Here is a 25,989-nt window from a genome sequence, read left to right on the forward strand (position 1 = left end):
TTGAGTCTGCTACTATACCACTTATCTCTTTTCTCTAGCAATTTATAATAGAAAAAAGCAAACTTAAGTGTCTAAAGAATAAGTGATTAAAACCAAGGAACAAGGAAATAACATAACAAAGGAAACAGAAAGAATTTAGAGGGAAAAAAATGCATGTAAATTCCAAAGTTTCTAATCTGATTTGAATAGTTATTCTTTAGAGTACATGATCACAAATATCAAATACTGCGCTTTTTTTCCATCCTTCTCCATTTTTTGTACACAAATTACTTTCTGCTCTGTGTGAACACACATTTGTAGCTCATTCTTAAATTTTTGAAGATCCAAATTTGTCTTTTCTTCTTACTAAGCCTCTTTTATTTTGATATAATCTTCAGATCTTCAGCCTTAAATTATCCATAAGTTACATTACATACTCATGCAAACACAAATGCCTACATGTCAGAATTTAAGATCACTGAATTTAAGATCAATAGCATCTGAGAATTTTTAGGTACTTATCTTCATGGAAAGATACATTGTAATAAGATTGTTGAATCATGACATTTCTAATTATTTAAAAAAATAGTACCTCTGTTTTATAAGAACATCACTAATAATTTAATGAGAGATTGTTAAATGATAGGTATAGTAAAAAATGCTTTCCAGACATTTTTTCATTAAATCCTTGCAGCAATGTAGAGTGATATTTATTTCCATCACTTAATGGACAAGAAAACTGAGGTGCAATGAAGTAAGAAGTTTCTCATCATCACAGGAACAAAAAGCATTAACCAGGATTCAAAATCATAATTTAAGCCATATTCTTAATTTTTATTCTCTACTTCCTTCTAAGATATTATTCTTAAAATTTACTTTACTTTTCTTTTTTTTTTAAGATTTTATTTATTTATTTGACAGACAGAGATCACAAGTAGGCAGAGAGGCAGACAGAGAGAGAGAGAGAGATAGAGGAGGGAGCAGGCTCCCCCTGAGCAGAGAGGCCGACATGGGGCTCAATCTCAGGACCCTGAGATCATGACCTGAGCTGAAGGCAGAGGCTTTAACCCACTGAGCCACCCAGGTGCCCTAAAATTTACTTTTCAAATAACTTTTTAAAACACAGAAAAGCACAAAATATTAATGTTACAACAACTCATCACACTCAAGAATTACCCACTATTAAGTATTTATATTGGTTTTTAGTTTTATTCTAAGGAAATATTATGTTAGCAAATAATTAATGATCTCCTTAATTATTGCTGTCTATCTTCTCCTTCATCTCTCCTCAGTTGTAATCACTTTTATGTGTGACTTCACACCAAATTCATTATACCATCTATATATAGATATCTATATTTTGTTCTATGTGTGACACTGAATCCAGTGTTCATACTTCTCATGGTTACTCTTTATTTTCTTAACATTTGAAGAGAATATCTTTTACAGAAACTAATGAGTTCTCTCTAGGAATGTGATCAAAAGCAAGACTGTGTCATGCCAGGTAATAGTATACTTGCAACATCTTTTAGAATAATGGTGGTTTCAGTAGAGGTAATGGGAAGAAAGGGGCCCCTGGGTGGCTAAGTAAGTTGGGCCTCTGCCTTGGGCTGGAGTCATGATCTCAGGGTCCTGGGATTGAGCCCTGCATTGGGCTCTCTGCTCTGCGGGGATCCTGCTTTCCCTTCTCTCTCTGCCTGCCTCTCTCTCTACTTGTGGTCTCTGTCTGTCAAATAAATAAATAAAATCTTTAAAAGAAAAATAAGAGGAAGAAACAAATTACTCATCTAGACAAGGTAAATTAAGTGTGCTTCCATGATACTCTCCGTTCAAAATTTTCAATATATTGCTCATCTCTTCTTAGAACTGTATGAATGTATAGACTTATCAAACTCTTACCAAATCCATTGTATAAACCACCATAGTTAATAAAGGCAAATGCACAAATCAAGCTTATACAGTACTGTTTATCCCACTGATTTTCTCAAAAATGGCAAAGGTGAAACTTTATCATTAGAATCTGGTAAGGCCTAATATTTTATACGAACTCTCCATGATCTAAGAGAGGCTTCACCAGAACACAAGAGAAAGGAGAATAAAAATATCATAGGGTCTGTATCATCTGAAAGCAAGTGGCATGTCAGTTCAAAATGAACTATTTCTGTTCAACATTTTTCCCATTTAATCACAGCATTTTTTTTTCTCTACTTTTCGGTGCTCTTCTAAGTAGAACTACATGAGCAAACTTTCAATAGATAATACTCTGTCTTCCTTGTTCTGGATAGCTCAAGAAATGTCTTCTGACAATAATCTATAAATGACGGTACTATTACTACCTATGGAACTATTTAAACAATGGTTTCATTACCCCTTGGCAACACTGATGCTTTAAAGAAGGGCTTAGTAGTGCTCAGGACTGAGATATTTGATCTTGTATAAGGATTGGACTCTCTCCTGGGAGATTTTAACATAGCTACTCCTACAAATGGGAAAGCCTGTGTACTCAGAGAAATGAAAAATATAAGTCTTGGAAAAGGCTTTGGGGACATGGTGCCTATTGATATATAAAAAGTCATAAAACACAAAGCAAAGGATATAATTTCAATTTGAGGAGCCCCCAAATGCAATTCTACATGCACAAAGCAATTACAACACATGGGCAATGATATAATACTGTAGACCATACTGTGGTAGAAACGTATTTTTTAATCCATGTATTGAAATTGTGTAACAACTTTAGGCCTCATTTTTCTTGTAATACAAATGGAGCTAATACAACTTGTCATCTACCTCATAAGGAATATTATGAGGATTCATGAGATCATTAAATGAAAAGTCTCCAAGTGCTTAATTTACTCCCTGGCAGGATCTCAGAATTCCATTCACCCTTGCAAAGGAGTAGGGCATATTTGGCCCAGAAAGAGTTAATACACCTGTTACTATACCTGTTAATTTCCTTCTATCCATCTAGAAAATTCTATATTTCCATGTGGTATGTAAATAGGACTATTTATATAATGTATTATGAGATCCTTATGGTAAGAGGCAAAATTGCTTTTTAAGTAAATTGAAACATTACAAGTTTTTTTTTCTAGAAATCTCTTTAAATAGCTGTTATAAAATCATCAGAATGGTCTCATATTACTCTGCCTCATCCTATAGATAAGTAAGTGTATTTTTAAAAATTCACAGGTATACAAATTAATATATAAATATGTAGTCCATCAGGATTATCATTTAAAAAAAAATTACACCTGAACAGTTCTTCTGTCTTTTCTTGCTATCAAAACCATTCAATTATTCTTTTCAAGTAAACAAGATTTTTAACAAATATCAATTATAAAGGTATTTTTAAAAATGCAACATTTAAAACCTATTGTTGAATTCCAAAGTAAGGAACAACACAGGCCTTTTCAATAATCTCTAAAATAAACCTGTCACTTTTTTATACAGTAAGCATCTTGACAACATATAAGCACAGAGATGTTCCAAGATGTTCAAAAGTGATAATTATGAATATTTAATAAATCCTGCTTTATTGAGCACATATTTGCCACCATGCTAGGAACTTTCACATAAAAGCAGTTGGCTCCATGACAGCAAGGTGTGGTTCTCAGGAATGTTCCATGCCAGGACACAAGGTCAGTGAGACACCACAGATACTTGTGATGGAAACAAAAGCTGTAAGACCCCAACATCCATGCCCTTATCATAGTGCCATTCTGCTTCTCCCACAAGCATCTAAAAAAAAACTCAAAATATTTAAATCTGTCTCAAAACAAAGACACTTTGTTCACAGACCTGAGAAAGAGTGGCAACTAATTTTCTCAGGAAAAAGAAAAATTCTTTGTATTTGGTTTTGATAATAGAACTCAATTTAAGAAAAAAATAAATTAACTCCTGGTGAGAGACAAAGCACAGAGCCAAAATGAAGAATAGAAGGAAAATACAGTATTGATATTCAAACAAATAAAAATATTTTATAGGCACATGACAAAAACTTAACCCTAATTGTGTGATTCAGAATAAGACAGTCATCTTCCAATTAAGCAAGTATTTCATAAAGTCAATTCACCTATATTGTTGAGGGCTCTATTGAATATCTGGAATAAATACTAATAGGTGAAACTGTAGCTGAAAATAGAATTTTCTCTTTTATCCCAAGGTTCACTATTTTTTAAATTGACTCAATTTCTACTTTCTAAGGCCAGATATAAGACCATATTTTGTATATGAACATAAACCTAACCAAAGTGGTCTATAATAAGTTTGGAAGTGCCAATAATTACTAAATTACTAGTAATAGTTAAACTCCTTTAAAAACACATCAGTTTTTATAATCATTACCCCCAAATGTAAACACTTGCTTATGGTTTTTATATCTAGCCATGCATATTCAAAGAAATCAAATGGATTTCTAATTTTGTATAACTCTAATTTACGAGATAGTATGAATTAATAGAAAAGATGCTAAACTTACAATCTCTAGATTGTAACAAAATTTTGCCATTCCACCAAGGCCTAGTAAAATTCATGATTGTTCTCTTGGAAAAATTCCCATCCAAACAAGGGAAATGGTTGAAATAATGGTCAACCAACTAACCAACCATACAAATGAACAAACAAACAAAAAAAATTCCGTTTGCTATATATTTGCAAAAATGTTCAATTATTCTTTAACTTGTAAGCTTCTTCGAATTTCATTTTAGATATGTATTTTTTTTAAAAAACAGCTTGATTTATAGTGCATACTTCATTTACCATCTTCAATACTTTTGCCTACCTCATTCAATGTTTTACATAGCTGTTCAGTAAATAAATTTTATGCTATTATTAAAACAAAATATAAATATTCTGGTGTTTACACCTCTACAATGATAAAAAGGTATTGTGAATAAAAGTGTGCTAATAATACCCAGCTCCTAAGCCATAATAAACAGAAAAAACAGAGTCCTCATTCTTTACTTATAACTTGATGCAGCCGCTGCCAGTGGCTCATAGATGCACATAATGAAGCACCACAGCATAAGCAAAGTTAAAGAGAGAAAAAGGAAAACTGGGATTCATACTCAAAACAAAACCCTTAAGAACTATATCATAAATCTTTCCCTATCCTTTTTTTTCAACCCCCAGATAAAATCCAGAGTCTTAATATGTATTCCATGACTACAGTGCAGTTTATAGCCATACAGTATATAATTACTTGATTAATGCTTATCTTCCCTATTAGATTAGGGCAAGGGTCTATTTTGTCTTTTTCTTGTACTTTCAGTATCTACCAGATCAGCAAGTGCACTATAGGTACTGAATATTCATTAAATAATTTTAAAGTGTAAGAGATACACAAAGAAACATAACAATATCATATACCCTTTTAATAGAGTCTATTCTATGGAAAACAGTAATGGAAATTCCTCAGAATATTAAAAATAGAATTACCATATGATCCAGCAATTCCACTAATGGGTATTTACTAAAAAAATATGAAAACACTAATTTGAAAAGGTGTATGAGCCCCTACGTTTATTACAGCATTATTCAAATAGCCAAGTGTGGTGAAAAAATAATGAATAGTGTTTTTCTGAAAATAAATAAATTGGGAAAAAAATGAAAAAAAAAAAACCAAAAAAACAAATAGCCAAGATAATGAAGTAAATCAAATGTCCATCTGCAGATGAATGGCAAATGCAGATGTGGTATATGTATACAAAGGAATATTATCCAGCCACTAAAAGATGAAATCTTGCCATTTGCAACATGGATGATCTAGAGCGTATAATGCTGAGTGAATTAAGTCAGTCACAGAAAGACGATTTCATGCATACGTAGAATTTAAGAAACAAAACAAATGAACAAAGAAAAAAGAGACAAACAGAAAAGACGCTTAAATACAAAGACCAAATCAATGGTTCCCAGAGGTGAGGTAGGTGGGAGAACGGGTAAAATAGAAAAGAAGGATTAAGAGTAGTCTTATCTTGGGGGCCTGGTGGCTCAGTGGGTTGAGCCGCTGCCTTCGGCTCAGGTCATGGTCTCAGGGTCCTAGGATTGAGTCCCGCATGGGGCTCTCTGCTCGGCGGGGAGCCTGCTTCCTCCTCTCTCTCTCTCTGCCTGCCTCTCTGCCTACTTGTGATCTCTCTCTGTCAAATAAATAAAATCTTAAAAAAAAAAAAAAAAAAGAGTAGTCTTATCTTGATGAGCACTGAGAAATATATAGAAATGTTGAATCAGGGGCACCTGGGTGGCTCAGTGGTTAAAGCCTCTGTCTTCAGTTCAGGTCATGATCCCAGGGTCCTGGAATTAAGCGCTGCATCAGGCTCTCTGTCAGCGGGGAGCCTGTTTCTTCCTCTCTCTGCCTATTTGTGATTTCTGTCTGTCAAATAAATAAATAAAATCTTAAAAAATAAAAATGAAAATTTAAAAAAAGTTGAATCATTATATTGCATACCTGAAACTAATATAACACTATATGGCAATTATATTTAAATTTTTTAAAAAGACTAAAAAAGTCTGTTCTATCTAAACAATGAGTAAGAGGGAAAGCAGTACGTAGGTACAAACAGTTCCATCTTCTCTTTCATTTTCATACTAACTTATATAGAGAAAATTACATTTATTAACTAGAACAGTTTGCTTAGTTATGTTTCTGGCCATGATTTGAGGTGTTTCCTCTAAACACCCTTCTGTTTAAATCAAATTCATGTTTGAACATAAACAAGTATTCTAGTATGCCCAGGTATTTTTGTAGTCTAAGAAATGAAATTATACAGAATGCTCAAGGTATATTTCAGTATATATAGTTACTACCCCAAACATATTACTAACATCAACTTTATATCTACTAAGATATATCTAGTTACACGGATTTACCTGAATACAAAAATGATAAAATCATGTTGACTGAAAAAAATGTTCATAACGTCCATGAAATTATGTTTGTAGACTATACATTAGTCAAGATATATTTTCTATCCACCACTCGTCTCTAGTTCCTCTGAACTATTTTCATTTCTGGAAATGGCAACCATGGTCAGCGGCAGCTCCAGTTCAAATGGGCAAATTCTCAAATGAAGAGTGTACTTGACTCAGAGAGCTCTAGCTAACATCTTGCAGATAACTGCTTGTGGCTTTCTGAACTGCTATGCTGTGGTCAAGGGGATTAGATTTCTAGCTCTGTGGGAGGAAATGAAAACCCATGGGAATGGGGAACACCTAGCTACTTTCAAAAGACAAAACAAAGGTCCCCAAGAGATTAAAAAACAAAAGAGAGATTGTGTCTACCAAGGGCTTTATTTTTGAGACCTTACACAGTTAATAAAGTGTCATTTTCTGTATACTTTCACCAGATCCCTGAACCATTATGAGCCTATGTAAGGGCAGAATCTCTTTCTTGTATGATCTTATTTTTCATATTTAAAAATAATTATGTTGTAACTGGTCTTAAGATATTCTGGGAAGCAGCTGGGAAGAAACAACTATATGAAAATGCCACGCCAGGGCGCCTGAGTGACTCAGTGGGTTAAAGCCTCTGCCTTTGGCTCAGGTCATGATCGAGGGTCCTAGGATAGAGTCCCACACTAGGCTCTCTGCTCAGCAGGAAGCCTGCTTTCCCCTCTGTCTCTCCCTGCCTCTCTGCCTACTTGTGATCTCTGTCTGTCAAATAAATAAATAAAATCTTTGAAAAAAGAAAGAAAAAAGAAAGACAATGCCATGCCATCCCCAGGTTCATCTCAAGTTAATTTTTAAAGAGACGAGACTATTTCTTTGATGCAATATGCTGGCCTTGATAACGAGTTACATTTTTGCACAATAATCTCCATTCAGTCAACTGGGGTCTTTTTTCATATGGTCGTTGTTGAAAAAAAACAGAAGGAGTCAGAATACTTCAGATAATTTCTTCACTCAGAGTATATAAAGCTGATACTGGCTACCATTGCTCTCACAGAGTAAGATGCACATTAGAAGCCAAAGTCAATGGAGTATATTATGGAGGCTCTAAAATGGGCTCTACAATGTAATATTGATCGACAAATAGGAATTCCATGGGGTTCTTCTTAACAAGCAGAAATCTTTCTCCTTAAATTTCAACCTCCTGGACGCCTGGGTGGCGCAGTTGGTTAAACGACTGCCTCCGGCTCAGGGCGTGATCCTGGAGTCCCGGGATCGAGTCCCACATCAGGCTCCCAGCTCCATGGGGAGTCTGCTTCTCCCTCTGACCTTCTCCTCGCTCATGCTCTCTCTCACTGTCTCCCTCTCTCAAATAAATAAAATAAAATCTTAAAAAAAAAAAATTTCAACCTCCTGTCTCCCAGAAGTAGATAAGTTTGCCTTTCAAGATAGAAAGTTGGGTATTTCTACCTATCTCTATCTTTCTATATATATATCTTTATCTTTATATATCCCAACTTCATAGAAGAGTTTGTTTAAAAGGAGTTACTAAACCTCTAGTGTTAACTTTCTCAGTTGCAGGATAGAGCATGTTCTCTATGCTTTACAGGCAATATATTCTGTCTCTTCATTATCCCCAGTGAAAATGATAAAAAATTAATTGAAATTTTATATCATAAAAATATATATTTCACTGTATTTCTTTCACATTGCATCATGAAATATGTTAGTATTAAAAACGTTCCTAGTAAGCCAGAGAATACTTAAATAAAATTTGTCACAAACAATATTTAAGAGATGTCTGAGTTCAGTGCTCTAAAAATGGAGAGAGGCAGAAAGTCTAGTGTAATAGGGCATCACACCAAAAGCTAAAAAACCTAGAATCTGAAGTCCTTGGCTTTGCCGCTGACTATTCAATAACACCAAATGATTTCTGAATCATCGGTGCTTCATTTTATTCACCTTTGAAAGAGAAGGGGAACAATTCTCCTCCCGTAAAGTGTTTGAGAGGGAACAGTGAAATGGTTAAAACATCTTAGGTTTAAAATTCAAGGTCTTGAGAATCAGGATGGTGGTCAGAAATTTGAATTGTCACTTATAGAAATATAAAAAAAATAAGGGGCAAGGTATTTCTGGGAGCCTACAAGGGCCAAGTTTATAGGAATTGATGAGTTGGCATGAGAAACTGTGGTCTAGCAGTCCTCTCTGAGTGAGGAAATCTCCGCTTGTCCACACAGAAGTCCTCGCAGATGTGCAAGTAATCATGTGATGGTGGAACAGTGCCCCCAGGTACTTGGGCTCCTGACATAGAATATGATCCCCAGGGACCATATTGCTAAAACAGGGACTTTCAGATCACTAGTTCAGCAATGATTCACGTGTCCCTTACAATCCCAAGCCTCAAATTCTCCTCTGAAAATTCAAATTATTTGTCACACGGTGCTGCTCTAAAAGAACAGTAGTAGGGAAATGAAACAATAAACCATGTTCAATAGGTGCAGGAAACTTGAGAATACAGATAACATAGCAATGCTATGAATACATAACCTGCAAGTAAAACTGATGTTGGTATAAATGCAACAGAGTTTTGAGATCTTCCCATTTCCTGCATGGGACCCTTCAAGAAGGACCTGACTGTAGTGATTTTTTTTTTCTTTTCTTATTTTTTAGATCTTATTTATTTATTTGCCTGAGGGGAGGGGTAAACGCACACAGGCAGGGGAATAGCAGGCAGAGGGAGAGGGAGAAGCAGATTCCCAATGGGCAGGGAGCCCAACACTGGATTGGATCCCATGACCCCAGGACCATGACCTGAGCTGAAGGCAGACACTTAACTGACTAAGCCAGCAATCTGCAGTGATTTTCAATCTTTGACTCACAAGAGAACTGGGTGGGAAGGAGTTAGAAGTACTGATGAACACACCACACCCCAGGCCAACTAAATAACAAATTCTGAGAATGGCCTTTAGATTCTGGTGTTTTAAAGAGTATACAGTTGATTCTAAAATACATCCAAGTTTGGAAGCCACCAATCTAGAGTAATGCATAGCCACAAACAGTAAAAATTTATTGCTGGCTACTGTTAAGAAAAAAAAAAATGCAAAATAGCTTTTCTTTTCCTTAAAAGAGCTGAATATGAAAAATAGCTACTCCTAAAACTTATAAAGATTAACAACTAAGTCAATGTTTATTGACCTATTGTAGAATAGAATACAAACCGAAGATTCAGCTTTCCACTCATCTGAATCTATAAGATCCTTTGAAATGCATTCATATAAACTCTGGTACTTCCACTCCTAGGGCTGTCTCACAAGTCTAAATACTACTTTTAAAGCCACAGCCTTAAAGGCCTCAAAGGAAGCTTTCTTCTCTAATTATTGATTTTTTTCTTTTTTTCTTTTTTTTTGCCATCAAAGTTATTCATTCTGATTAGAGACTTAAGTGGTAACATGAATACTCTGCCCAGCATTCATAGACCATATCCATCATTTATTCAACACAATATAATAGCATCTTATAAATGTCACCATATTTGCTTATACCTGTAAAACGCTGATATCAAGTGTCACATGAAGGCTTTCTTTCTCAGTAGATATATTATACTCATTTTCTAATTATCTACTTCAAACACCACTTTGATTCCTTAAAGGGTTCTAAAGAGTAATTTATTAACTTAGCTAAGATTTCTGTTTGTTTGCATTTTTCTAGCTAAAGCAGATTCTGAAAAAGAGTTAATGTCACTTGCCTCGCAATAGAACCTCATCACTGATTAGGGAGTACAAGCTTGAATGGAAGGTTACTTGACGCCTATCGGAAATGGCTAAAGAACCTTTAAAATGAAGCCATTTATTCCTCCATATCTAGGGGTTCTTTAAAAGGGACCGTGAATGAATTTCAAAGGATAAATCAGCCCATTCAAAACAAATGCAGTTCTGAACAGGAGTATATGTAGGTCAGTTTTTCTGGGAAAAGAGTTCATATTTATCAATCAAATTATAAATGACAACAGTGATGCAAAATGGTTAATAACACTTGCTATGAATATTCTAAGATCTCTCTGGATTTAAATAGCTACATTATCTTCACTTCCTATAGAAAGGATTTGCCTGACTTGTGCTTTCAGTCAAATGCCACCATTCTAAATCACAAAATGTCATAAGAAAACATAAAATGCAAAGGAGTATTTACTATACAGATGTTATTAAGTATGTCATGCATCAGCTTACAGAGGACACAGGAGAAACGTATTTTCTTGGCTTTCCTCTTGGGCAACTCGTTTTTATTTTCTCTTACTTTATTTGCTTCTTGTCTTTCAATTTTAAGTTTAATCTTGTGTTCTTTGCTTTGTGACACTGAGACTGATAAGCTACAAACTGCGTTTCCCAGACTCTTCAGAGTCCAGGCAGGAGTTGGAAAGGTAGGACAAGGTGGGAAGTAACTTCTTTCTTGCCTCTAGTTCCTGCATCTCCCTTCCAGTAGCAAAAGACAGGTTTAGTTTCAGCTGCCATCTTATTGCTGTATTCCCATTATCTCCTCACGAGTTCTCACATTGGCCTTGGCTGCTCAGAGCACCCCCTGTGAGGCTCTTCCATCAGCCACAGCAGCATCAGTGACAGCACTCTTCCTGCATTCCAATGTCAATTACCTTGCCTTTGGTTTCCCAAGTCCTGGAGGCAGCAGCTGGTTCTTACTGTTTATACTGTCTGTGTTCCCTTAGCATAGTTTTTTTGCTGTCTCAACCTTCCAAAATTGTGTGACCAATTTTATGTGTTAAATCCTCTCTGTTAGAAAAGTACCTAACTGTCTTCAATTTTCCCCACCCAACCATGACTGATACATTATGAATTATGTAACTTATATTTTAATTTTTAAAGAGATTAGCCGATTAAAAAAAAAACTTAATTAGTATCAATTTAGGGACAAATGCATTTCCTAAGGTCAGAAGCTTAGAGTAGGTGAAAGGCATCCAAAGATACATGGTGCATGAGAAGGATGAAGTTTCATCTAACATGATGATCTGGTTTTCCAGGGAAGAGTTTCATAGGAACAGTAATGGTTGAATCTATGCAACAAAGGGTACAAAGTATACATGAAGTGATACATGTTGGGACAACAACATAATGTGTGGGGTTCCGCACAAGATGAAAATGTTTGGATCCCTGTACAAATATTAAAAATGTCAAGGTAACAGCATCAGAGCATGAAACCAAATGTGGGATGCTTATCAGTGTGGACTCCTGAGTGACGACAGATAACACACTCATTAGGAACCTGTTCTGCCTATGAATATTTTTTAAGGAAATTTGCATGAAAAAGAAGGAAAAGTACAGAGATGGATAGCTAACCCAAGGGACATAAGAAACTTCAATACATTTGTTTAGCACTGGGGTGTGCAAACTTGCCTGTGTGGCCAAATCCAGACCACCACCTCTTTTAGTAAATAAAGTTTTATTAGAACACAGGCTTATTTGTTCCTAAATTGTCTATGGCTGTTTTTGTACTTGACAGTCAAGGTGAGTACTTGTGACAGAGACTATAAGACCTGCAAAACCTAAAATACTCGCTTTCTGTTTTTTTTTTTTTTTTTTCTTTCAAAGATTTTATTTATGTATCCGACAGACAGAGCCCACAACTAGGCAGAGAGGCAGGCAGAGAGGAGGAAGCAAGCTCGCTGCGGAGCAGAGAGCCCAAGGCAGGGCTCAATCCCAGGACCCTGGGATCATGACCCAAGCCAAAAGCAGAGGCCCAACCCACTGAGTCACCCAGGTGCCCCTCACTTTCTGGTTCTTTAGAAAGAAGTTTGTCAACCTGTAGAGTAGCATCATTCACTAGATACAAAGACAAGTGGAAAATTTCCTAAATGTGTTCTTTAACTGTTTTACCCTTTATGTTATGAGGTATCTGAAATGTTACCTTTCACATCCTTTTTTAAACCAAAATACATTAAGATGTATTCCAGGTCAGAGTCCAAATTTTATATTATAAAGTCATAATTATTAATTGGCCTCATCTAGAAATCCCTGGAAAGCCATCACAAATTCTGATAGGCAGTCAGCACTGTGTGCCCAGAAGTAACCATTTTAACATGAATAAAATTTAACTAAGACAATCTTCAATAGCCCACAGTACTCCTGAATGATTTGTGGATGAAAAGTCACTAATTCCCTTAATTTTCAGCATTTTTAGATGCCATGGTACTGAGGATACCCATATACCTCTTCTGAAATGCCACATTAGCCTGGCTGTCAAAGGCCAACATTTATATTCAGTTTTTGGAAAATTCATCAAAAATAACTGGGCAATTATATAAAAACTTAGCCATAAAACAAAGTAAATCTTATTACCAGAACCATACTCAGAAATTACCAACTTTCATTTTAATGACCTCCAGATGCATTATAAAATAGCAGCTCCTCATTTCAGGAAAATAGAAGTAGAATAACTATGCACTGGGGAGTTAGCTAGAGAAGCATTCCATTCTTCAAAAATACAATTTCACTTCAAGCCCAAGCAGTCAGGGATGAGTTGTGAGTTTAGAGTGAAACAAATAAAGATCACCTAATGTTATTTTATTTGAATGGAAGGAAAGTTCAAATCAAGGCAATTGGACTTACTCTTTCCTCAGCCAAGAGTTAGGATTTTAACACACGTATTATATTGGTCATTTAGAAAACATACACAGTGGCATTCAGTTTAGTTTTAAACTGTGAATCAGAAATAAAAAGTAACAACAGATGGAGAGAATAAAATTGAATTCCTAGTATATCGCAAACAAGCTTAAATACTGTGTTCAGCTCTTATGTGGCATGCTGTTTGGTCTGAAGGTCTGAATGTGACAAATATTATCAATAACCGTGACTCACTACCCATGTCTACACGTAATCATGAAATCCAGAGTTTGTGATAAACTTTTTCTTCCTTTATTTCTTTTTTGTTGTTGTTGTCTTTGCTTTTAATTTCTATCTATACAATTCTAACAAACTCTGCAGTTACTTCAAGTAATAAAAAGGAAGTTGACCAATGTATTTTCATCACTTGGATTCTGTTATTTTGTGATTTTTTCAAAGAAAGTCTATTGTATTAATTGCAAAATATGGTGAAGGATGCATCTTATTAAGGCCTGACAAATCCACCAGATTATGACCTCCCAAAACAAAACTTGTCCTATACCAGAAAACAAAAAGAGCAAAAAAAAACACCAAGAGGATTTCCCAGTTTCATAGATTCCACCATCACAGTAACTTCCATGTCTTGAATTGAAGTTTTCAATATTCTTTTTTTTTAAGATTTTATTTATTTATTTGACAGACAAAGATCACAAGTAGGCAGAGAGGCAGGCAGAGAAAGAAGAGGAAGCAGGCCCCCCGCTGAGCAGAGAGCCAGATGCGGGGCTCAATCCCAGGACCCTGAGATCATGCGGATGCGGGGCTCAATCCCAGGACCCTGAGATCATGACCTGAGCTGAAGGCAGAGGCTTTAACCCACTGAGCCACCCAGGCACCCCAACGTTTTCAAGATTCTTTTCAGAACCATGTCTAACACTTTCATCTCTGATTTCATGGGTACTTTCTCACTCAAACCTTGGACTAAACCATACTTTGATGCAGGATTTTTTAATGAAAGTATAACACAGAGGAGCACACAAATCAAAGTCTATGGCTCAATGAACTTCATAGAACATTTTTGTTTAGTCAGCATCAACTAGAGATGCAGAATGTCTTAGCATGCCCAAAGCTCCTACTGTTTGCTCTTAGTCACACCTCCCAAGAGGTGCCAATATCATCCATTCTAACTTCAGAGATTACTTGTACATATTGTTACATTTCATATAAATGGATCATACAGTATGTGCTGCTGTTGTGCCTGCATCCTTCTACTCACTATTATGCTTGCAAGATTCACTTACATTGTTGCATTAATTTTAATTTTCTAGAGAGTTACCATTATGTTATGAATCAAAATCCTTATTCTCATTTACAAAATCCTTCACTATACTATCCTGTATTAGTTCTCTCTTATTGTCTTATAGTTCAATGAACTCTTTGATATTGACTTAGTGTTATTCAGTGTCCTTGGCATTATGGTAATAAACAATTCTGTTAAAATCTGTCTTTGGCTTAAGGAGTTTAACGTTTAATAGAAGAAAACAAACAGAACTATCTCAAATGTCATATAGAATTACAGAAGCCCTAAGTAGAAGTAGTAGAAACATATTGCAAGAATGAAAAAGTAAGAAGTATTTATTTTGCCTCAGTAGACCAGAAAAAAATTTTCTATGAAATTGCCTTGATGACTGAGAAGGATTCAGATAGCTAATGAAAGAATACAGGGCACTACTGGCTGAGCATGTGGCATGAACAATGTCCTGTAAAACAAAATTGAAAAGAATCATCAAAAATGATTGTGATGAGATGCATTAGCTGATTCGCTGGAAAAGTACCTTGAAGGTCTCATCCCTGCTAGGAGATACTCAGTTCCTCTTCCCGTTTCCTCTGATCCTTTCTGAAAGTCCTACCTGCCCCTTTCATTCCATTGTTTCCCACTGCTAAACTTATTTCTTGGTACTTCTTGGATTTTTCCCTATCTTTCTGATTGCCATTATTTAAACAAGATGATTATATCAATAAAACAAAACAAAGAAAATCTAACTGTAAAATGATCATTGATATTTTTCTAGACCATTTGACTTCCTACTCTTCACGTTCTCTTAGCTCAATATTGAATGTACTATGTAAGATGCACTATTTCACTTTTATATGTATACACGCACACATAAATACTATACCGTATACTATTACACACACATATATAGAATATATGTATTCTATATATACGTATGTATACATGTATACATATATATTGTAAGCATACATGTATCTCAGCTTTTTAAAGGTCTAATCGATACACAAAGAATTGCACATATTTAATGTGTACAATGTGATGGGTTTGGACATATGCAAAAACCTGTGATACTATCACCAGGGGCAAATAAGAAGTCATTCAATGTGTATAAAATTTCAGTTGTACTAGATGAATAAGTTCAAGAGACCTGCTGTGCAACATAGTGTCTCTAGTCAAGAATATGGTATTGTGCACTTCAAAATTTGTTAAGGTAGGTCTCATGTTAAGTATTTTTTTTTTTAAGATTTTACTTATTGTCAGAAAGAAAGAGAGACCCCAAGTAGGGGGAGTGGCAGGTGGAAGGAGAAGCAGACTATCTGCTGAGCAGGAAGTCTGACATGGGGCTCCATTCCAGAACTCCGGGATCATGACCTGAGCTGAAGGCAGATGTTTAACTGACTGAGCCACCCAGGTGCACCTCATGTTCAGTGTTCTTAATATACATACATGGACACATACATACATGGCACTATTACAAATTTTGTAAAATAGAATTTTGTATCTCTAGTATATATTCATTTTTGCATGTTTTAAGTCATATGTCATTTGATGCCTAATAGATGTTTGGAAAATATTCACATTAAGATTATGAAAAGGCTGGTTGTTAGCTAACATATTCTTTTACATGTATTACAAGAGTTCACATCTAACTCTATTACCTTAATTTTTACTTCTATGGCTTAAAAGTCCTTCATTACTAACAGTTTTTTTAATCATATTTTTAATTATGATAGCAGTTGCTTCCTGCCAAGGATGTAATTATTAGCAGCCTATGTCTTGGGTTCCACAGTCTGATTGATGACATAGCTGCTCAAAATAAGTAAAAGTATTATGTGGTTGCAGTAGCTTCCTCCATACTTACATGAGTATTGATACTCTTGAAATTGCTTTTTTTGGTGTGTTTTGGTAATATTTCTTCTGTGTGTTTAGTGCATGATTTGTTTTCAGAAAGTTATTCTGTATCTAAAGTTAATTAAAATAACAATTATAATACTATTAGTAAAGTATTTTAAAATGTGATATGGTTTTCAATATTTTGTATGCATGACATGTGTGGACAAATATTTGATCAAATGAAAATACAAATCTAGTCTAACTTGACTGACTCTTTTTCCCTAAATTTATTGACAAAAGCTGCATTACTGATTTATTCAACGATACAAATTTATTAAGATCCATTATATACTAAAAACAAAACTATTAGCAAATGATATAGTTGAAATAAAATACTGTCTCTTCATCAGATTATATTCTACCAAACTAAACAAAATCAGGATGAGCTTCCTCTCAGATCTCTTTTCTTATGAATTTGTGGACTAATGCATAACAAAAACAGAGTGAGAACATGTGAAATATGAAAATCTGTTAAAACAAAAATGATAACACACACTTCATTTGTTTTCAAACAATTTTCCTGGAATGTTCTGTGGGGCCACTTACATTTCCTAGGAAAATCAGTTTTATCACTGAAAACATATGGATGCAAAGAAAAAACATATATATAACCAATATGAATGAGTCATTCTCATAATCATACAAATATATCACTTGATATTGAACCCTACAAACTTTGCCCAGAAAATTTTTGGAGCATTAAAACAACCAATCCTATCCGATCAATTTTATCCATGGTAACTATTTTTGTGCTACATTGTTGCCTTAGTATTTTTATTGAATGAGAGATATCCTAGAATCACAAAATATAAAGACTGATATAAATCTAATTTTGCTTTTATTTATGATTTTTTCTCGTGTGGTAAGACTGTATTTTTATCTTCAGAGTCTCATTCACAAGGTTTTGTATCTCTCTTTCTCTTTAGTAAAAAAATCAGCACGAATCCACTTATAAATTACCTGAATAGTAAAGAAATTATGATTTCTACCTCAGTTTTTTCCTATTCCTATTTCAGCGAGAAACCTTAAGTTTTCTTAGGTGAAAACAAATCCTGGATCTGAGATGCCTTTTAAATGTTTTTAAAGGAACCTTGAAATATTTGCATTTTTGAAATATCAAGGATAGTCTAAGCAATTTATTATTTCTATAGAAATTTAAAATTTCAGGCTTATAGAGTAAAACATAATTTAAAGCTTGGGATTATTTTAGAGGATAAATTTTATACTGTATTGACCAAAAGAATTGCATTTATTGTGACTTTTTAACATTTGTATTTGAAACATCTCTGAATAAATGAATGATACCGTCAAAGTCCCTAGAGGGATTCTGTTTATGATCTGGTCTTGACTGATAACAGAAGTAATGAATGAGAAGCTGTGGGAAAGTTCTAAGCAACAGGAGCTTTTGAACTTATTGCGACAGTTTCTCTTCTTTGAAGAGTAGGTGATTTGGCCAAGAAAAAGAAAAAAATGAGGGATCCAAGTCCAAATCTAATAATGGCTCTTTAAAATGGGTTTAGTTCCCCTTAATTAAAAAAAAAATTTCAAGAGAGATAAAGGAACATTTCTCAAAAGAACATGCATAAATAATAAATACAGTGTAATGAGATAACCAGAAAATATATTTATTGTGATTCTTTTTTATGCATTCTCTTCTTTGAGACTTCTTTTTCTAGTTAGAGACAGATTATTTCCAGTATTATTACAGCAGAAATAGAAAAAGCCAAAATGTCGATGTTGTTCATAATTCTCTTTTGTTTTACAACTAAAATGAATCAGAAGGTAGCAGGGTATCAAGCTATTAAACTACATTAAACTACATATTTTAAACTACAAAGAGAGTAATGAAAAACACAATTAGCCAATCCTAGTAGAGAAGGGTCATCTGTGTTGGGGGAGAGGAGTATAGCATAAACTTGGACAAGATCTGATGGTGGAGTACAGGAGAAGCTGACTGGGGAGGGCTATGTGGAGAGAAGTGGGATCAACCAGAAGACTGCTGAGCAGTCCTGGAGGGCAGGAAAGCTTGGCCCAGAAGCATAGACCATGACTGCCAGTCACAGAAGAACTAAAGACATCTTAGTGGTAAAATTGTTGCTTATTTCATGCCTTCCCTTAATATTAGCTTACAATCAACCCGTGAATAACCTATCAAGGAGATTTGTCCCTTATTTAGAAACCATTTTGTGTTTAGATTCTCTACTTGTGAAGAATTCCTATGATATTTCTAAGCTCCAAAATTTACTGCCAAGTGTCCTTGACATCTCAATGGGCAATGCTGTTGAGGAAGGAAACACTTACTATAATTATGGAGGAGGGTATAGAGAATATTATCACTTAAGAAAAGTAGAAATGTTCAACCCAACTACTATTCAAATTTATGCAGATGAAAAAAGATATATATTTTTATTCATCAAGTTGGAAAATAGTTGTTACCTAAAACTCAGTTTTTCCAAAGACACAATAAATAGACACTTTACTGTATCACTGCAAAGGACATAATTTAGTTCAAACTCTTTGCAAGTTATTTGACATTTTATATCCAGAATCATAAAAGTGGTCATACCTTTAATCAAGACATCACTGCCAGGAACTTATTCAAATGAACTAAGTGGGAATATACAGAAAAGTCTATGTGCATTAAAGTATTATTGAGATATCATTAAAGCATTATTTATACCATAAAATTCAAAACTATTTAAATACCAAAAAAATAATGAATACTGTTTTTCTGAAAATAAATAAATTGGGGAAAAAAAACCTGAAAAAAAAAACTATTTAAATACCAACAATGAGATATTCTTTAAGTAAATAATTTATCTATAGGACAGAAAAAATTGGAAGTAAATTGCATTATATCCATAGGATATTAACTAAACTTTGTTAGATATAAATAAACACAAAGATGAGTTCTACATAAATATGGGTGGAATAAAGTAAGGTACATAACTCTATATGCAATAAGCAAATACACATACAAATTTATGAACACACACACATACACACACAAACACACACACACACACACACACACTCACACGCTGTCCTGGGTACCCAGAATTTTATAATTTTATAATAGACGAGAAATGTGTCCTTTCTATGGTGGGAGAAGTTCTAGGATACTGTGAGCATAAATAATGTCACTTCACTTGTTGTTGACTGAGGTTCCAGATAATTCTGCAACACTGACACAGGTCAGCTGTGATGCAACTCCACAAAGAATGCTTAAAATTCTCCAGAATATCTTCATATCATCTCTTAATTCCTATACATATTCTTAGTTTTCCAGTGCTTAATCCAACTACTCAACAATTATCACTCCTAATATTTCAATTTAATGCTTTTATAGGATAAAATATGAAAGAAAGAGACTGTCTTCTAGGATACACCTAGAGTAAAGATAATGGAAGATAATGGAACCTTCCTTTAGAGAAATATTATACCATTTAAGAACACAATTTAAAAAAGAGGATTGGTTGACAAGTTTTAAATTGATCCAATGGAGTTGTCATCCAAGTTTCTGTTCCCATATACAGGCAGTACACTATTATTATGCTGCCTATATCTAAATATTCAATTATACTCTCAAATAGCATTTTTTTATCTTAATGCTTACTCTACTGAGGAAACTGTCCTTAGCTTTAGAAAATGATTTCTGTCGCACCTAGGAGAAAAAAGTTTATGAGAGAAGTTAATCTAAAAATGACAGATTCACTATAAAACTTTTAATGTTAATTGTTAGAGTTTATGATACAGAACTTCCACGTCAGACAAATACAACAATTTTACCTCCACTTCAAGCAAAAATGTCAATTTTACTTGCAGAATACACAATTAAAAGAAAAAAGAAAGCAACGCTATAGAAGTGCATTGCATAATAGTGAGAGCACATTGATAAAATGGCACTATTGAAAAGAGATAGAGTGCAATCAAAAAAAATCTATGAATGCTCCTTCTTTGAGAAATATCATTTAATCAGTAATAAATTTCTTAAGAGAAAAGATAAGAACTTAAATACAGTAGCTTCTCACTTTTTTATTTTAAGCAAGATGAAAGCAAATAATATGAACAATAATAACATTGATTCATTACAATTTAATCAAGGCTTAGTAAGAAAAAGTAGAAGTTACTATTCTGCCTAAATTTGGGGGCTGCATTGACAACCAAATGTTTTTACTACAGGCTGCTGCATTAATTGGGATGCTTTTGGTTGCAATGTAAAACAAGAACAAAAGCAAGAACAAAACACTACACTTTAAACAACAAAGAAAATTGTTGGATCACGTAAGTGAGATGTTCTTTCATGGAAACATGTATCTAAATTCAAATCTTACAGAAAAGATAAAAGTTTTGACCTCAGTAAGAGGTCCCTCAAAAGTTTGGAATTGAGTTGCATTGGTCCTGGTATGTCTGATGTAAGCCCAAGGGTAATAGATGATGGAATAACTTTATTGGCTTATGTCATTTGGGGTTTACTCTAGGAGCTGAGGTAGAGTCTTATTATTGAATCCAGGAAATACAGGATAAAACTGAAGGACTCAACCAGCCTAGTGTCTACCCTGTTTGCCCCTGAAAGCCAATTTCAGTTTTAGAACTGACCAGGATTTCTTATTGTCCATTGCTCAAGATTGTCTCCAAACCAAAAAGAAAAAATTTATTTCTAACTAAAGCGTCATAAATATTTCCCCCGTTCAATGAGACAGGATTCACTGTGTTTTAAGAGAACCTTGTGAGGGACGCCTGGGTGGCGCAGTTGGTTGGACGACTGCCTTCGGCTCAGGGCATGATCCTGGAGTCCCGGGATCGAGTCCCACATCGGGCTCCCAGCTCCATGGGGAGTCTGCTTCGCTCTCTGACCTTCTCCTCGCTCATGCTCTCTCTCACTGTCTCTCTCTCTCAAATAAATAAATAAAATCTTTAAAAAAAAAAAAAAAGAGAACCTTGTGAGTCGGAGAGTGGACATATTCTAGGAGTATCAGCTAAGCTCATGAGAGGAACTGAAGTAAGGTCTCAGTGTCAGCTTAGCTGTACAGAGAATTTGACTTCTATTCTACTGGGCAATATATTGAAAAACACAATATTTAAAGCCAACCCACCTGATTTCTAATCTTAACTGTAAAACTAGGTTTTCTAGGTTTCATGACAATCATTCTCTGATGTGGAAATTTTATCTACAAAATAATTAATTCTAAGAGATTTCCGTACACAAAAAATATAAGTTATTCTAATGTGCTTTCTAAACTGTAAAGTTCTGTAAAGAAAATATTACTATGCACAAAGGTTAAATACTATTAACATTATGTTATCAACCAGCAGGATCATTTTATAAGACAAGAATTACAAAAGTCATTTAATCATCAGTTTGATATTTTAAGATATATTTAACTAAAATTTTACGTTCTATGTTTCTGAATAGCTTTTGATAAATACATCAATAAAAGGAGAAGCAATGAGTGAAGGTGGCACTGATTCCAATCATGCATTTAAAAAAACTCTTCTCTTAACTTTATTACTTTTTCTGCTTCCTTTCTCATGCTCCATCTGCAAGTTGCTAATCCAAGAACTATCTCCCTTGAGTATATTTTTTTCCCACAGAGATAGTTTCTTGAACTGAAAGGATGTAAAAGAAAGATTGGTGCCTAGTAGAGGATCTCCTCCTGAAGCAAAAAGTGGACCCAATGGGACAATCAGAAGAAAGAAAGAATAACTTGGATATTTGAAACAAAGTAGGTTTTGGAGAGTATAGTCAGGAATACAGGACCCAGAAATCTCAAACCACCCCAGGAGAATTTTCATTAGCAAGAACAAGTTTATTTCTAAAAGCCTCTATCCTCTCCATGACTTTCCAAATTGGTTTCTAATTGTATTAAATTTCCTAGAACAACAATTCTTTTGGACAAAGAACATCCTGACCGACACAGAAATTGACCCACTTTTAGATATAATTGGTATTATGAAATACATAATTAACTACATGACAAAGAGTAGAAGCTGGATTAATCAATCAATAATTATGAATTTGATGGCATGGAAGAGTTTCCCCAGGAATGAATAAGCTATGAATAAGGAATGAATAATTTTTGTGATAAATCTATATAGTTATAAGCAAGTCTGGTATATAGAACGACTAGTAACAGTATCAATTTTATGTTTTTTTTTTTAAAGATTTATTTATTTAAAAAAGAGAAAGCATACACAAGCAGGGGGAGGGGCAGGGAGAGAGGGAGGAGAGAATCTCACTAAAAACAGGACCTGAGCCGAAATCAAGAGTCAGTTGCTTAACCAACTGAGCCACCTAAGTGCCCCAATTTTATCTTTTTGACACCACACTTTTGCTAGTGTTGCCTAAGTATTAACTTACTGAAAATTTTCATGATTCTTGTCTAATGATGATTCATCTTTTTAAAAGCCATACAGTCTCTTAAAATGTGTTGTACTACTTAGTATTTTTATTCATTATTGTCAAATAGTGTCTCAATTTGCCAACCAGTTTTTAAGTTTCTAGAGGCTAGTTTCCAGGACAAAGCCATCATTCAGCAAATGTTCTTCTTTATTACACATCTTCCAAGTGTGAGGCTCAGTATTAAGTGCTGAAATGTTTTTGAGTAATAAAATTCTAATTCTGTGTAATTGCATTTACAGACAGAGACATACCAGGTTGTCTGATTTCTGAAATTCAGTAGGCAAAATGGGGGAGATACCAGAGGTTAGTCTATGCTAAATAAAAACTTTAAATTAATAACCATCTTTTGCCTAACATATACTTTTAATTTTTTTAGATCTGACCTTATGACTCAAACTTCGGGTTTGTCTTGTGGAGAAATTGTTTCATTTTCTCTTCTAGATGATACCTGTAATTTTGGTTCACAATAAATATTATTATAGTAATATAGTACATAAAAATTTTAAAAATCATCTATATCTAAAGCTTTTCTTCATTTCTAAAATTCAGCAGCATTTCTGATAAGTTATTATTTTTCATTATTAAAGTTTCACTATTTTCCTTACACTCTAAGAGGGTAGACTCTATTATGCAAGATAACATTAAAAATCTAGTGTCCATTTAAATCTGGCTTGAAGCAGAAGGAAGTATAACCAAGAAAAATGTGTAGAACAAAGACACCATTATTTTTTGCCTTCAGTTATACACTACAGATTTCTTATTCTCTCAAGTAGCCTATTAATCTGGATTCCAAGAAAAAGAATTGCTTGGAGTATGATTCCTTTTTGCTGACTTTTAAAAAATACACTTTTTAGGGGCACCTGGGTGATTCAGATGGTTAAGCAACTGCCTTCAGCTCAGTTCATGATCCCAGGGTCCTGGGATCGAGCCCTGCATCAGGCTCCCTGCTCAGTGGAAAGCCTGCATCTCCCTCTCTCTCTGCCTGCTGCTTTGCCTACTTGTACTATTTGTGGTCACATAAATCAAATATAAAAAATAAAAATACGCTATTTAGAGAAAATTTAGGTCATGCAAAATTTAATGGAAAATGGAGAGATTTCCTATTTACCCTGTCCCCACACATGCCCTGCCTCTCCAAGCATCAACATCCTCCACCAGAGTGTTGCGTTTGTTACAAATTATGAACCTACATTAACATATCATCATATCCTCATCACCGACAGTCCAAAGTTTACAAAGGGTTCATGCTTGGTATTATATATTCTATGGGATTGGGTAAATGTATAATGACATGTATCCATGACTACACTATCATCCAGAATAGTTTTACTGCCCTAAAAATCTGGTGTGCTTTGCCTATTATTCTATTCCTCTCCCCCAACTCTTGGCAACCATTGATCATTTTAATTCTCCATAGTTTTGCCTTTTCTAGAATGTAATTTAGTTGGAATCATATTATGTAGCTTTTTCAGACTGATTTCTTTCACTTAATAGGCATTTAAAGTTTCTTAATGTTTTGTCATGGTTATATTGTATCATTCACCCACCAGAGGACATCTTGGTTGCTTACAAGTATTGGCAATTTTGAATAAAACTGCTATGAAGTGGTGCCCGGTGACTCAGCCAGTTAAACATCTATATTCAACTCAGCTCACCATCTCAGGGTCCTGGGATTGAGCCCTGCAACGGCTCCCTGTTCAGTGGGGAATCTGTTGGTCCCTCTCCCTCTGCCTTTTCCCCTGTGTGTGCTCTCTCTCTCTCTCAAATGAATAATTTTTTTTTAAAAAATGTTATAACAATCCATGTGCAGGTTTTTGATGGACATAGTTTTCTTTCTTTTTTTTTTCCTGTTAGAGGGAGAGTGGGAGCAGGGTGGGGAAGGTGCAGCATGGGGCCCAATGGGGGGCTCAATCCCATGACCCTGAGATCATAACCTGAGCCAAATCAAGACCCAGAAGCTCAACCAATTGAGCAACCTAAGTGCCCCTGTGGATATATGTTTTCAAGTACTTTGAGTGACTACCAAGGAATATGATTACTAGATCACACAGCAAAAATTTTGTAATGACCTTTTTACATTTTTATTTGTTTAATTTATTTTTAATATATTATTTATTTATTTGACAGAGGTGACTGGGCATGTGAACACAGGCAGAGGGAGAGGGAAAAGCAGGCTCCCCACAGAGCAGGGAACCAGATGTGGGGGTCAATCCCTGGACCCTGCAATCATGACCTGAGCTGAAGGCTAACACACCCCATAATGATTTTTTTTAGAAATATGGAATCACTGATCCTAAATTCTAAAGCTCTATGTTTTATAAGAGATTAGAGTAGATAGCATGGCCTTGAATAAATATCAGTCTCAGTTTTATGGAGAGAATGAAAAATTATGTAAAACTGTTGGTGGCAATTCATTAGCAACATTCCAGACTGGTCATCAAGTTTTAGCCCTAAAAGTATAAACTTTATAAATTTTTGGGTGACTGATAATTATATGGCTGTCAATAGACTCTTTGAATTCAAAAGAAGTGTTTTCTTTTTCTTTCAATAAATTGTTCTTATTTAAGTACTCAGTTTAATTGGGTTCCTAGTGTCAATGTTATTCCATAGTCTTAGTATAATATTGGATTCCAGCACCCCTTGTCACCCACTCTTAAAATCACTGCCACTTAAAAACACTGCTGTAAATGTAAAGAGGTATTCATTATGCATACAGTTCAGAAAATAAATTGTTAAAAAATATTTTCCTTGTGAATAGGCTGCTTTTGCTAAACCCAGAATTTCCAAACTCATGTCCTAGAGAGTAAGATTCTAGGCTAAGATACATAAGGCTGTAGAAATTTATATTACATTATTCCATCATTCTCAATGTATATTAGCATGTTAAAAGTTCTGAGAATGTTGCAACAATAATAAATATTAAAATT

The sequence above is a fragment of the Neovison vison genome, chromosome 5 (assembly GCF_020171115.1).
Source record: "Neovison vison isolate M4711 chromosome 5, ASM_NN_V1, whole genome shotgun sequence".
In the NCBI taxonomy this organism is placed as follows: domain Eukaryota; kingdom Metazoa; phylum Chordata; class Mammalia; order Carnivora; family Mustelidae; genus Neogale; species Neogale vison.